The sequence below is a fragment of the Crocodylus porosus genome, unplaced genomic scaffold, assembly GCF_001723895.1.
Source record: "Crocodylus porosus isolate Cpor-Errol unplaced genomic scaffold, CroPor_comp1, whole genome shotgun sequence".
NCBI lineage: Eukaryota > Metazoa > Chordata > Crocodylia > Crocodylidae > Crocodylus > Crocodylus porosus.
This window is the reverse complement of record NW_017728943.1, coordinates 97265342-97277961: the sequence shown is the minus strand read 5'-3', so window position 1 is coordinate 97277961 and position 12620 is coordinate 97265342.

The window sequence follows — 12620 nt, the reverse complement described above, 5'->3', positions numbered from 1 at the left end:
CTTGGGGCAAAATGACCCTACTCAGCTCCTTCCGGATTTGCAGTCACCTGTGCTGGCCCCAGCAGTATAAAAAGCTGCCCTGGAGAGCAGCTCAGGGCTACTTGTCTTTGGGAGCTTCTGAGGTCTGGTCAGTTGGTATCTGGGAGACAATAGCTAGCCCCTTGTGCCAGCTGGACTGCTGAAGCAGCCGTAACCTAGAGGGGCCCCTGCACCCTCTACCCACTGCAGCAGTCTGGCAGTGGGGACTGCTGCCTGTCTGTGACCTGTTGCTACCTGTGACAGCATTTGCCCCCTTGGACTTGTGTAACAGACCTAGACGGGGACCACATGACCACCTGGGCTCTGGTACAGACACTGCAGCAGAGCCACCTGCACCTCTGGGCCAGCTGCTAGTGAGCCATGTCTGCACAGCTGGCCTTTGTGCAGCATTGCTGTCATGTCTTCTGGTGACCCTGCTCTGCCACCTGGGCAGCTATTGCCCAGAAGATGAGCTTATTGTGGTGGCCCACTTTGAACTGTCAAAGCGTGTCCTCTTGGCTCCAAATGGCCAGGTCAGCCACCTCATCTGCCCTCTAACTGGGTCGCCGGTGCTGGCCCTGGGAAGGCTCCTCTGCCCAGGTCTCACCACTTGCCTCATGAGCAGGAATCCTGGTGTTCTCTGTTTAAAAATTGGAAATTCTCTCATTAAAATACCCCAGATCCTTGTTCTTCCATGATTAAAATGAAACACTACTATATATAGAGACATCAGTTGGGCAGTGTTTTATTGATATATTTACAATTTCAAAGCAATTCGGAAGCCTACCAGTGCCTCTATCATAATAAATGAATTCTAAATATCTATACGCCAGGGGGCAGGGCACCAGAACATCAGTGCTGCTCAGTGCCTGACACCCTGGTGAGCAAAGGGTGGCAGGGGCAGCTCTGATTTTTCTATGACAAAAAAAATACAAAAGCAAATGCCAAAGTATATAGGGCATGAGGTTCTTGTGTGCAGTGCCAGGGGCTGTGGGTAACAGCAAGAGGGGCCTGGTCCCGCCTGAAGGCACATGCCTCCGAGCCAGGATGGCCCAGGCCCACACCATGTGGCACAGGTAGCGCTGGGTCTCAGCAGCTGGGGCCGTGCCATGCTGCAGGAGGGATCTGCCAGTAGTGGGCCCTGAGCGTCCCACATGGCTGCTGTTGCTGGTGCTACGAGGGGAGGAGGGCTGTGCGCTGTGTGGCAGCCAGGCAGGGGGCCCACCTCTCCTGAGCAGTCCCCCCCACCATACAGTCCCCCCACGCCCACACGCATACACCTCCCCACTCCCACAGTCTCCCCACCCCCACATCCCTACTTACCGCGGACAAGAGCCTGGGTCCTGGTCACTGCTGCAGCCTTGCCACGCTCCTATTTGCTCCAGCACACTGAGGTAGGTGCCAAGGGCCTAGCTACCAGTTGCTTCAGGGTACACTCATGGAGTGTGCCCCGCACTGTTTTTTTTTTTTTTTTGATACTAGGAATTCCCGATAGCAAAATTAAAATCTGCACTGCAAATATGCAGCACGGGGAACATTTTTTTGTTCCCGGTGTGCCTCTTGCGGTGTCTCATACTGCTAAGAGATGCCGCGATAGGCATGTGCTCATCTGGACACGCCCTCAATGCCTATGGTTACTGCTTGTTATTATAAAAGCTGTTTAATAAAAGTTGTTGTTATAAATGTTATTGATTATTGCTTAAATATTGAAGAGTATTGCTTGTTGATTACCGTTACTTTGTAAATACCGTGAGGTTTGGTAATTTATGTAAACGATGCTTAATATATCAGTTACGATTTATTCTGTAAATAATTTTTTCTATTTTCTTTTCTTTCAATGTGGGCCATTAGCAGGTAATGAAACCAGGCTCCTTGGCTTTGTTCTCATCACTGCCAAATCAACAGCTGTTGACAGAGGCATCAGTAGAGAAGGTCATAAGACTTGTAAAACTGGAAAACCTGGTAAATTCCTGTCGAGGACCACCCAGTGATGGCAGGTCACCAGTAAGGGGCACTGTTGGGGCTGTGGCAGCTGTGGGTGAGGCATGACAGAGATAATGTCAGTGAGAGGTAGGGAGTCTCTCACTTTGGACCTAGGGAGTCTTATGGACTGAGCCTCTTTAGACCTGGGGAATCCCGTGAGAGGGCAAATGTAAGCACTGCAGGGCGCCCCCTTTAGGTGGGTAAGTGGTTTTTCATTCCTGGATGGAACGAGGGGCAGATTATGGGGTGACGATGCTGTTGTCAATAAGGGCTGCCTGCTGTCGTTGCAGGAACACCCATGGGTCTGACTGTGGGGTGAGCCCATGCTATTGTGACTGACATGGCAGCACAAGGGGAAAAAATATTATGAAGCATGGAGGCTATGGGTTGTAGTCCTGTAAGTGTGCCATTTGCTCTGAAAGCAAATGAAAGCGCTCTCCCCTTTAGGTGGTCAAGTAGTTCTTCATTCCTGGGTGGAACCAGGGGCAGATTATGGGGTGATGGTGCCTGCTGTCACCCCGGCCAGGGCATTGTGGGGAGGGGGAGCATGGGTGTCCATGCGGGTGAGCAAAACATTGATTCGTGTCGGGCTGGCTGGGCTGCTACGCTTGGTGTCTGAAACTATACATTACACACAGCTACCTAAATATTGCAGGTATCCTCTTTTTCTCCTAGCTGCAAATCAAAGCGATATCTGGTGGACAAAGGGGCTCATTACATGTCATTCAGTGAATTACCCTGTACACATCACAGATCCATGGATGCATCATATTAATTTGTGTTCATGCAAACAAAAATACATCCAGATGTGGTTTATTTTGAATCCCAAAAAGGTCATTTAAATCACAAAAAACCCGTACGTGTAAACTGTGATGTGGTTAAACCACAAAAAAGGACAATTTTCATCATGTGTACAAGCACCAAGGGTGGGCAACTATTTAGGCCTGGGGGCCTCATATGAAGTTTTAATGAGTTGGTGCAGGTTGGGTTAGCATTTCCCCGTTGCGTGCAAAATCTCACCAAAAATCCCTATGTGGGCAGGGAGCGGTATTCAGAGTGGAATTGGTGGGCAGGGCCAGGATCACGGGGTGGGGTTGTAGGGCTGTGACAGAGCCAAGATCTGTTGCTTGTATTTCCCTGCAATGGATGTGGCTTCCACAGGCAGGGGAATGCAGGGAGTGGATCGCAGCTCTGCCCTGGGCTTTGACCCTATGCCGTCACCACCCCAAAATCCTGGCCCGACTCCAGAGGCAGCTCCCACTTGCCTAGCTGTGCGCCCTGCCTACGTGGCTCCCAGCCAGTTTCTATGGAAACCCAAGGATCACAGGGCTGGGGTTGCGGCCAGGGCAGGGCCCTGGTTCTGCAGGCAGACATGTAGGGCCGGGGCCTGGCCAAAGCCAGGATCCACTTCCTACATGCCCCTGCCCTGTGGGGGTGGGCATGTGAGGGGCTGCCTGGGTGCTAGGTTCCAGGAGCCGGCCAGGGGTGAGGAGAGAGGCAGGATGGGGATGCAGGATGTGTGCAGGACAGCTCACCCAGGCAGCGTGGTCCGTGGCTGCCCCTGCAGCACTGCACATGGGGCCGAGCCCCACCTGGGGCAGCCAGTGCTGCGCTCCTGCCTGTGCCCATTGGCCACAGTGTGCACAGCTTTCTGGCAGGGCTGCTCCCAGTGCAGCTGCAGTCATTGGTCTAATAAAAGATATCACTCCAAAAAATCCTTTCCTCTCACATAATTCCTGGACCAGCATAGCTACAACATCACTGTAGCGCTACCTATTTCATTCTTTATTTTTTCTTTAGGAAGTCTGCTATTTTATTGCATCATCCAGTGGGTGGCAGTAATAGACCACCCTGAAAGACTAATACCTCTTGTAGATGAGAATTTGGGAAGGGATATACCCTATATTAGTGAAAAGCCGTTCTTCTCTTCAAAAGACATTTAAATGATAAAATTATACTTGCTTTGCAAATATACATATTTACCAATGTGGAACCTCCAGCACTGGCAAATTTTAAATGCACAATAGACTAGCTGGAGTGGTTTAGATGGGGATGATTCTACCATGAGTTGGGGATTCGATAACTAATATCTTGAGGTCAACTTTAGACCAGTTTTTTATGATTTTACACAGCACTTGCTCTGATAGTGTTGGTGTTACCATTTTAAGTATGCCATTGTAACCACTATACTAGTATATGCTTAATTACTCTCAATACAAAATGCCTATATTTCTTGCAAAAGAAATGTAATTTTTCAGGAGTCTCACAACAACACAACAAAATAGCCTCTGTAAGAGCCCTAAAGGAGCATCATACTCTTTGTATTTCATGTATGAGAATGTATATGAATTTTTAATGGTATATAGTTGTAAAAGATACATTGAATGGATAGGAAAAGTCTTTAGCTAGCAATGATTGCACCTTGGCTCCACCTCACATGCTATGATACTGCTATACAGCGCTTCAGATCAAATTACATCATTTGTTCTTATCATTTGATATTAGATAATTTAACATATCAAAAATGGCTATTTTAAATTGCTGTATTTTAAACATGTGCCTGCATAAATCACTGTTTCTAAAGTGCTGTTTGCCTCTGTCAAGGATCAGAGATATTAGGTTGATTTCTTTATGTAAATCCCATAGGCAAATGGACACATTTCCATTAAACCTCCAAATTCTGCTGTTACATCAGCATATCAGTTCCTCAGGTACTTTTATTGAACCAACAAAGAATCTAAGGTTAATCAGATATGACAGGGAGCAGTATTTCATTTATAATCAAAACCAGATTAATCTATAAAATAGCTCAATTTAAATAGAGTACTCCCTATGTATATAATGAATAAGTAATAAAGATTAAATTGAAAATCTTGCCTGTTAGCACTAACAGAGCAGTCTGCTGCCAATTTAGTATGTGGTTCTGGGGGAGAAGGAGAATCCTGGCATATGGCAGCACAGAGTGAAATTGTTCTCAGTGCTGGAATGACGACACTTCAAACCAAGTGTCAGGCAGGCAGCTGAGCCTAGGGGATAAAAAACAGCTAGCATCACAAATGCTACTGCCTGCTTGTATCTTAACCTTAATTCACCATGGAGAAGTCTGCTCAATTAGACGTGGGTGAATGCATCACCTTTATGGTCTGACTGTGCGGGAAATAACTGTAAGAGTGATAGTGCTGACAGCAGCATGGATAAAAAAACGCATATGAAACACCACAAGTAAAAAGCCAACTCCCGTTCTCACTGGGCACGTCTACACAAGATGCTATGTCACCGTAGTGAGAACTGTGGCGATGTATCTTATCGCTATGGCAACGTAATGTCGGTGGGCACTAACTGTGACACCACCGCTACTGCACAGTGCTGTTGAAAATGACCTGCCGGGACTGTGCAGTCAGGGGCATGTGTAGATGCACCCACTGAAATCAAAAGGAACAGGATCACGGTCAAGGCAATGAAAACAGACCCACTGCTTCAATGCAGAAAATCCCTCACACACACGAGAAATGAGCAATTTTTGTAGCACAGATACCAGTACATATGGAAGCTCCCTTTTGAAGACATAAAAGCACAAGAACCTGCAAACAAGTTTTCCTGTGAAGCTTCCAAAGCAAGGCATTTTTGAGACAAGATATGGTCAAAACATGACAACACATGTTGGGAAAAGTTTCCAAACAGGAAACTAAATTCCACATCTCAGAATCAGCTTAACCAAATCATCTCACATTTGGTAAAATAATAAAATGTTCAGTAGTAACACAGACACATTTTGTGTAGAAAAGGACTGTTTCTGAGACTGTGGTCTTCTGTGGTACACAGAATAGCATAAAAGGGAAAGCTAACTCCACTCTGGAGAGATCAAGATTATTTTTTTATTATTAACCCATGAATAATAGACAGTTCTCAGAGGATCCATATTTATCATAGTCATTTTGAATTATTAATTGACCAGGTCCTAAGTAGTAGCAGTAGTAGAAGCAGCAGTTTGTTTACAATTTTTGCTAAAAAAAATACATGAATAATACAAATCACACACACACACACACACACACACACACACATAATTTATAATTGTTGCTAAAGTTAACAATAAGCTAGCACATTCTACCAGTTTAAACAAAATTAAAACACTGCATTGTATATGATGATACAAAACTGAGATAAAGGGAAGCAGTGGACAATAAAATAAAACAGAGAATTCTGTATGATTTTTGGCCCTTATTTTTGTACAAGTAACACAGATACACCCAAGGAGTATACATCTAGTGACAGGCTGCGAGTCATTACAGAGAAGCCACATTGTTTCTGCTTCATTAGCATGGTATTAAAAAAATTCCACTATTGAAGAGATCCATTTGCCTTATACTCTTTCAAAGAACGAACAAGACCACAAATAATGATTTGAGTCATCTATCTCATTCTTCCTGCAAGAACATATTCTGCCTGAACATGGGTTCCGACACCACCTGCCCATGACAGATCTTACTAGAGTGAATCACAGTCTAGTAATGACCTCTTGTTGTTGGTAGTCATGTACCCACTGATAAGTAGGTTTCTAAGCCAAAAGAGTTCTTTATAAAAAAGGGAAGTTTGAGAAAGTCAATGGCCTGTATATCTGATTGTACGCTGACTTCTGGAATTCTTAAATTTATATCTTGTTTTAAATATTGGGGAAATATTGGGTTAGTGACTCTCAGTATATTTCCCTGGCTATTTGTCTGGAGAAGAATACAGATGTTATTTAACCATCCAAACAAGGATTGATTTTGAAAAAGAGAGGCTAGTAAAATGCACTTCTTAGGGTATCTGATAGGTGTAAATGATCTGATTTTCATACGATAATTTTGAATTCTTAATAGAGTTAAAGTGCTCACATAAATCAGTCCTGTTTCAGAGAGCATGAGCCCCCCACTTACAGAATTAGGTGCAGATAAAAGCTGCCCTAATTAGAGATTTTTTCTATTTTTGATTGGTCGATGGGGTCAGCACCCCATAGTTCTGCTCCATCAGTAAAATAGATGCTATCTTAGATCTACAGACCTTTAGTGCTGCCACTACAATCCTTATTGTAAAAGAATAACATTCTACCCAAGGCTTATTTTGCTCTACTGCTTACATTTTCAATGTGCTTATTTCAGCTCAGATTTTTATTAAAATAGATCCCAAGGTATTTAAGTGAAGACACCACCTCTAATTTCTTTTCCTTTATAAAACAAACTCATTCCCTCCTTTCATTACCAAAAACCAGTACCTTAGATTTAGCACTGTTGGTTTCCAAGCTATTTAAGGTGCGATATTGCTAAAAAGCATCTAATAACCTTTGGAGGCCTATTTGGAATTGTGACATTAATAGTATGTCATCTGCATGAAGGAAGTCAGGGATAGAATCATTCAATCTCATGAGTGCATGAACTTGATTCCACACTAGTACATGTTTTAAACTATTCAAAAATAGATTAAAAAGTAGTGGAGCAAGCAACCATCCTTGTCATACCTCTGTCTTTGTTGGGAAACTACAGGAAGCCAATACCATAACACACCGAAGATGCTGAATTTTAATACAAGTGATTAACTGTAAGAGAGCTCTATCTACTGATGTTATTGTCAGTTTCTTCCATAACTTTAACCTGTCTACAGAGTCAAAAGCTTCCTTTAGTTCTATGAAGGCTACATATAAATTATTTTGTCTTTTTGCTTATTTAGGTACTAAATAATACAGCATTAAGCATCGGACTATGCAATGATAGCCTTCTCTTCTTCCAAAACATTATTTCAGAAATCCACAGCTGAAGATGAAAAAAATGCATGTTTCCCAAAGGTTTTGGCTGGAACTTACATAAGACTAATAAGACAATATGATGCAGGATTGCATATTACCATTTTTAAAAAATAGGACTATTATATGTTCTTTCCAATACTTTGGAAAAATGGCTTCTAAAATAATAGTGTGTATCTGTGTGTGTGTGTTTCTTTTTTCCAAAACGACACCACCAGTCAAAGAATTTCTTAAAGCTATCTGGGGGTAAGAAAATTAAGGCCAGGGGCCTTTCTGTTACTCAGTAAAGATATGTACTTGAGACTGAGAGGTGAGATAGTGATCTGCTTGTGGCTTAACAGATAAAATTTCCTTCAGTGAGAAGCCATCATTTCCACCACCAGCTGCAAGTAACTTGTTAAACGTATTTTTAAAAAAACCCAACCAAACCAAACCAATGTATTGTAAAAAATATACACATTGGGAATTAAGCTAATATTTTGTCCCTATGGTCATAATTTGCCAAAAACTTTTATTATTATTTTTCCCTGCTGCTACTGGATCAGGTCTTTCTGAATTAGGTGCTTTGCCTGGACTATACATACAGTCAAAGAAATTTAAATGAAATACTAAACATAGTTGAGAATGGGGGTAGTTATATCATTTTCAAACAAAATCAGATACGGACTATATATAGTCACTCCAGGTATAATACATCCTGCAATACAACATATAAAGTATTTACTCTTTACCATAACTATAAAAAAAGTCTCAGCAGATATAAAATTAACCTGGCTGAGTTTAGGACTGATCCTCATTCAGGAAGAAGAATTGCTACAAATATTCTGGTAGATTATCACAAAATCAAAAAAGATCAGACACAATTTCATGATGGTTTCAAAGGACAAGACGATCATGCACAAACCAATGTTTTCCTCTTAACATAATTTTTACCAGTGAACAGATCTGAAAAGGGAAGTTCAAAGATACTATATAGTACTATGTAGTTTAATATTAGATGCTAAGGATACTTTGAAACTGAAAGCAAGGTGTGTGCAATATTACAATAAACTGACATCCTTTTATAATTCCAGAAGATAATGTTAATAATAAACCACAAATGCAAGCTCTCAGAAAAGCTTTGAGAATGCAGCTGTATGGCTTACATTCCTCTCTCTCTGTTCAAGTTAAAACTACAAACATAGACAGATAAATGAAAATGTTGCTATGGTGATCTGACCAGTCTTGTTAAAGTTATCACATAATTTAAAATGTAAAAAGGATTCCCTTAAGGACCTTGTTAAGCATTTTGTTGCTGTGTGATTTTTCGAACATTCACAGAAAGCTATTTTTGCTTCACTTTCACTAAATATATCTGCCTTATCAGCCACAACCTACATTGCATCCCCAAAGTAAGGCTGAGTATTGAACACTCCATATTGTGATAGATCAGAGGTCAACAACATTTTTGGGCAGAGTGCCAAGAAAACCACAATGTCTACTTGTAAGATGTTGGAGTATGGGGGATAGATGGCAGGGGAGCCATAGGGGGGCCAGTCCTTCTCGTAGCAGCACAACCCTGGCTCCTTCCCTGCTGTCTGCACCAAGGTGCACGTGCACCTTCCAACAGCAGTGGGCTGTGCCAGGCCCCTGCTGCCTACCATGAAGCCTGGAGGCTGCAAGCAGCTGCACTGGGGTCCATGGAGCCCCAGCATGGCTCGTTACTGGTGGCAGATGCACACGTCTCAAGGCAGGTAGCAGGGAAGGGGCTGGGGCTGCAGTGCCACAAGAAGCATCAGCCCCTGGCAGCTCCCCCACCATCCAGCCTGAGGGCTGGTGTGCCAAGCAAAATGTCTCCAAATGCCATGTTCTTGCTCTTGTGCTGGGGGTTGCCAGCTCCTGTGATAGATGCTCTCGTAGCAAAGATTTGGTATTAGAAACCTTTAACATAAACATTAAATAGGAGCTAGTTCATAGCCTAATGCAGAAGAAGTTAACCTGAATAAAAGTATGCAGTAGTCTAAAATACTACCCAAGACTACTACAGCAGTTCTTAGTTGAAACATAGCTTGTCTGACCACATAATGTTCTAGTAATAGTCTATTAAAGACCTCTAAAGCAGCTTCTGATACAAAGCAACTTTAAAATGCTACAGAGGTCTTCTGCCTGGGTTACAAAAACTACTGCTTATTTACACTGTCAATATAGGAGGCAAATGTCTGTGCATCTTTGGTCTGGGACTTAAACGTCATGTAATTTCTTTACTGAACAGACTGGCCTGTACAGCTTTCAGAATCTGGGAGCATGACAGATAAATAAGACCTTCATATCTGGACACAGCTTGGTGCTTTGGGAAGTCTGAATTCAAGCATGTAAAACAGGAAAGCTCTCTCTGCCAAACACAGAACATTACCTACCAATGTCTCATCCATCTCACACTGTTTCCTTAAAGATAAACTGTTCAACACTGAAACATGAAAAAGCATGAAACATTGCTTCATTCAGGGTTACAGTAGGAGCAGTTTGGCTATATTTGTATTGTTCCTTCCTTGTCCACATGTAGTTGGTAGAACAAAAGAGCTGCTGCTTGCTCCCAAGCAAGTGCCACAGTAGGCACTTAACTCCAACATGTAGACACCAGCACACTTTTCAAGTCTTCTCCAGCTATTGCTAACCATATTGCTGCACCCCCATGGCATCCAAATTTCTGCAGATGGACTTGCAGAACTAAACAGCTAGAAGCCCTGACTTATGTCTAAGCCCTGCCAGAATTCTCTAAGTAGATACTCCTCTACCCATCTACCCATGGGCCTGACTGCATGACTAGATCAAACTCCACACTGTCTTTCTGGTAGCAGCTGGTGTGTGTATACACAAATGCTCATTAGCCAAAGACCCTCTAGGTACATAGGACATCAAAATCTAACTCCCAACTCTGCCTAGTTTGGAATAAGGATTCAAATCCAGCGCTTTACAACCCAGCAGACAGGCCAGCAAGCTATTGGACATTCTGGGCCAAGTCATAGAATCATAGAAGTAGGGTTGGAAGGGACCTTGTAGATCTTCAAGTCTGACCCTCTGCCTGGGCTCTACCTTTCCCCTAAAGGTAAGCATGTGTTCTCTTCTAGGTTGGCGGACCTCCTCCGGGGGGCTTTAAATTAGGCTCGTCGGGGGAAGGGGAAGATGAGGACGGAGGAAACATCAGCCTGCCAGACCAAACAACACCGATGACTACAGCCCAGCCCAGACCAACAAGCGAAATGAGCTAACAGGTAAGCAATGGAGGCCACGGCAACACTGGGACTAGTGGGGCAGTACACACATCCACAGGAGGCCTCAAATGCCTCTACACAAATGCTCGTAGCATGGGAAACAAGCAGGAGGAACTCACCCTCCTGCTGGCTGACACCAGCCCAGACATAGTGGGGATCACGGAAACGTGGTGGGATTCTATGCATGACTGGGTGGTGAATGTCAAGGGCTATAGGTTGTACAGGAGGGACAGGATAGGAAGGAGAGGTGGGGGCGTGGCACTCTATATCAAGGAGGAATATACAACCTCGTCAATTAGCAAGAAATCAGGGGAGGGTCACTCTGAGGTGCTTTGGGTTAGAGTACAAGGCAGTCGAGGGGAGAGAGACTTAACGGTGGGGGTCTACTACAGACCTCCCAACCAGGGAAAAGCGCTTGACCAGGAATTCTTAGGTCAGCTCACAGAGGTAATGAAGGCTAAAGATGTGGTAGTCATGGGGGATCTGAACTTCCTGGATATCTGCTGGGAGGAGCAGTCAGCCAGGTCTGACCGCTCATGTAGGTTCTTAGACAGAGTGCAGGACCTCCATCTAACCCAGGAGGTGCACAGCCCCACCAGGGGGGATGCCTTGTTGGACCTAGTGCTGGCCACGGGTGATGACCTGGTGAGGCAGCTGCGGGTGCTTGACCACCTGGGCGATAGTGATCATCGCGCAAAGTGGCAAAGGCATGCAGTAAGGCAGCAGCTTTACTTTAGAAGGGCAAACTTCAACGAGCTAAGGAGGATAGTTGGGGATGCGCTGAGGTCCCAGAGGGGAGGGGAGCCAGATATCCAAGAAGAGTGGTCACTCCTTAAGGAGGCGATCCTCCAAGCCCAAAGGAAGGTAATCCCAACGAGGATCAAAGGGAGCAGGAGAGCACACAAGCCTCCATGGCTCACCAAAAGCATCCGGGAATGTCTCCTTGCTAAAAAGGAGGTGTATACCCAATGGAAAGAAGGGTCATCACCAGGGATGACTATTCTGCAGTCGCTCAGGGATGTAGGGGGGCAGTTAGGAAGGCCAAGGCAAAGAAGAAATTAGGACTAGTTTCTCAGATTAAGGACAGTAAGAAGTCCTTTTTTAAATACATAGGGGGCAGAAAGAAGGTCCCGGGTAACGTGGGGCCCCTGCAGGATGCATTGGGAAATTTGGTCGTCACACCAGACCACAAAGCTAACATGTTTAACGATTTCTTTGCCTCTGTCTTCCTAAGTAGGACCAGAACAGCCACCTCCCTGCTGGGCCCCTCTCAGGCCCCGGGGGAGGCACACCTGGGCCAAAAGTTAGCGAGGAACTAGTTAGGGAGCTTTTGGAGGGGCTGGATGTATTCAAGTCAGCCAGTCCGGATGATCTCCACCCTAGAGTCCTAAAGGAATTGGCCAAGGTCATTGCAGGACCCCTGGCATGGCTTTATGAGCACTCGTGTTGCTCTGGTGTGGTCCCAGAGGACTGGAAGAGGGCCAACGTGGTTCCCATCTTCAAAAAGGGGAGGAAGGAGGACCCAGGAAACTATAGGTCAGTTAGTCTTACCTCGATCCTAGGCAAGCTGTTTGAGAAAATTATGCTGG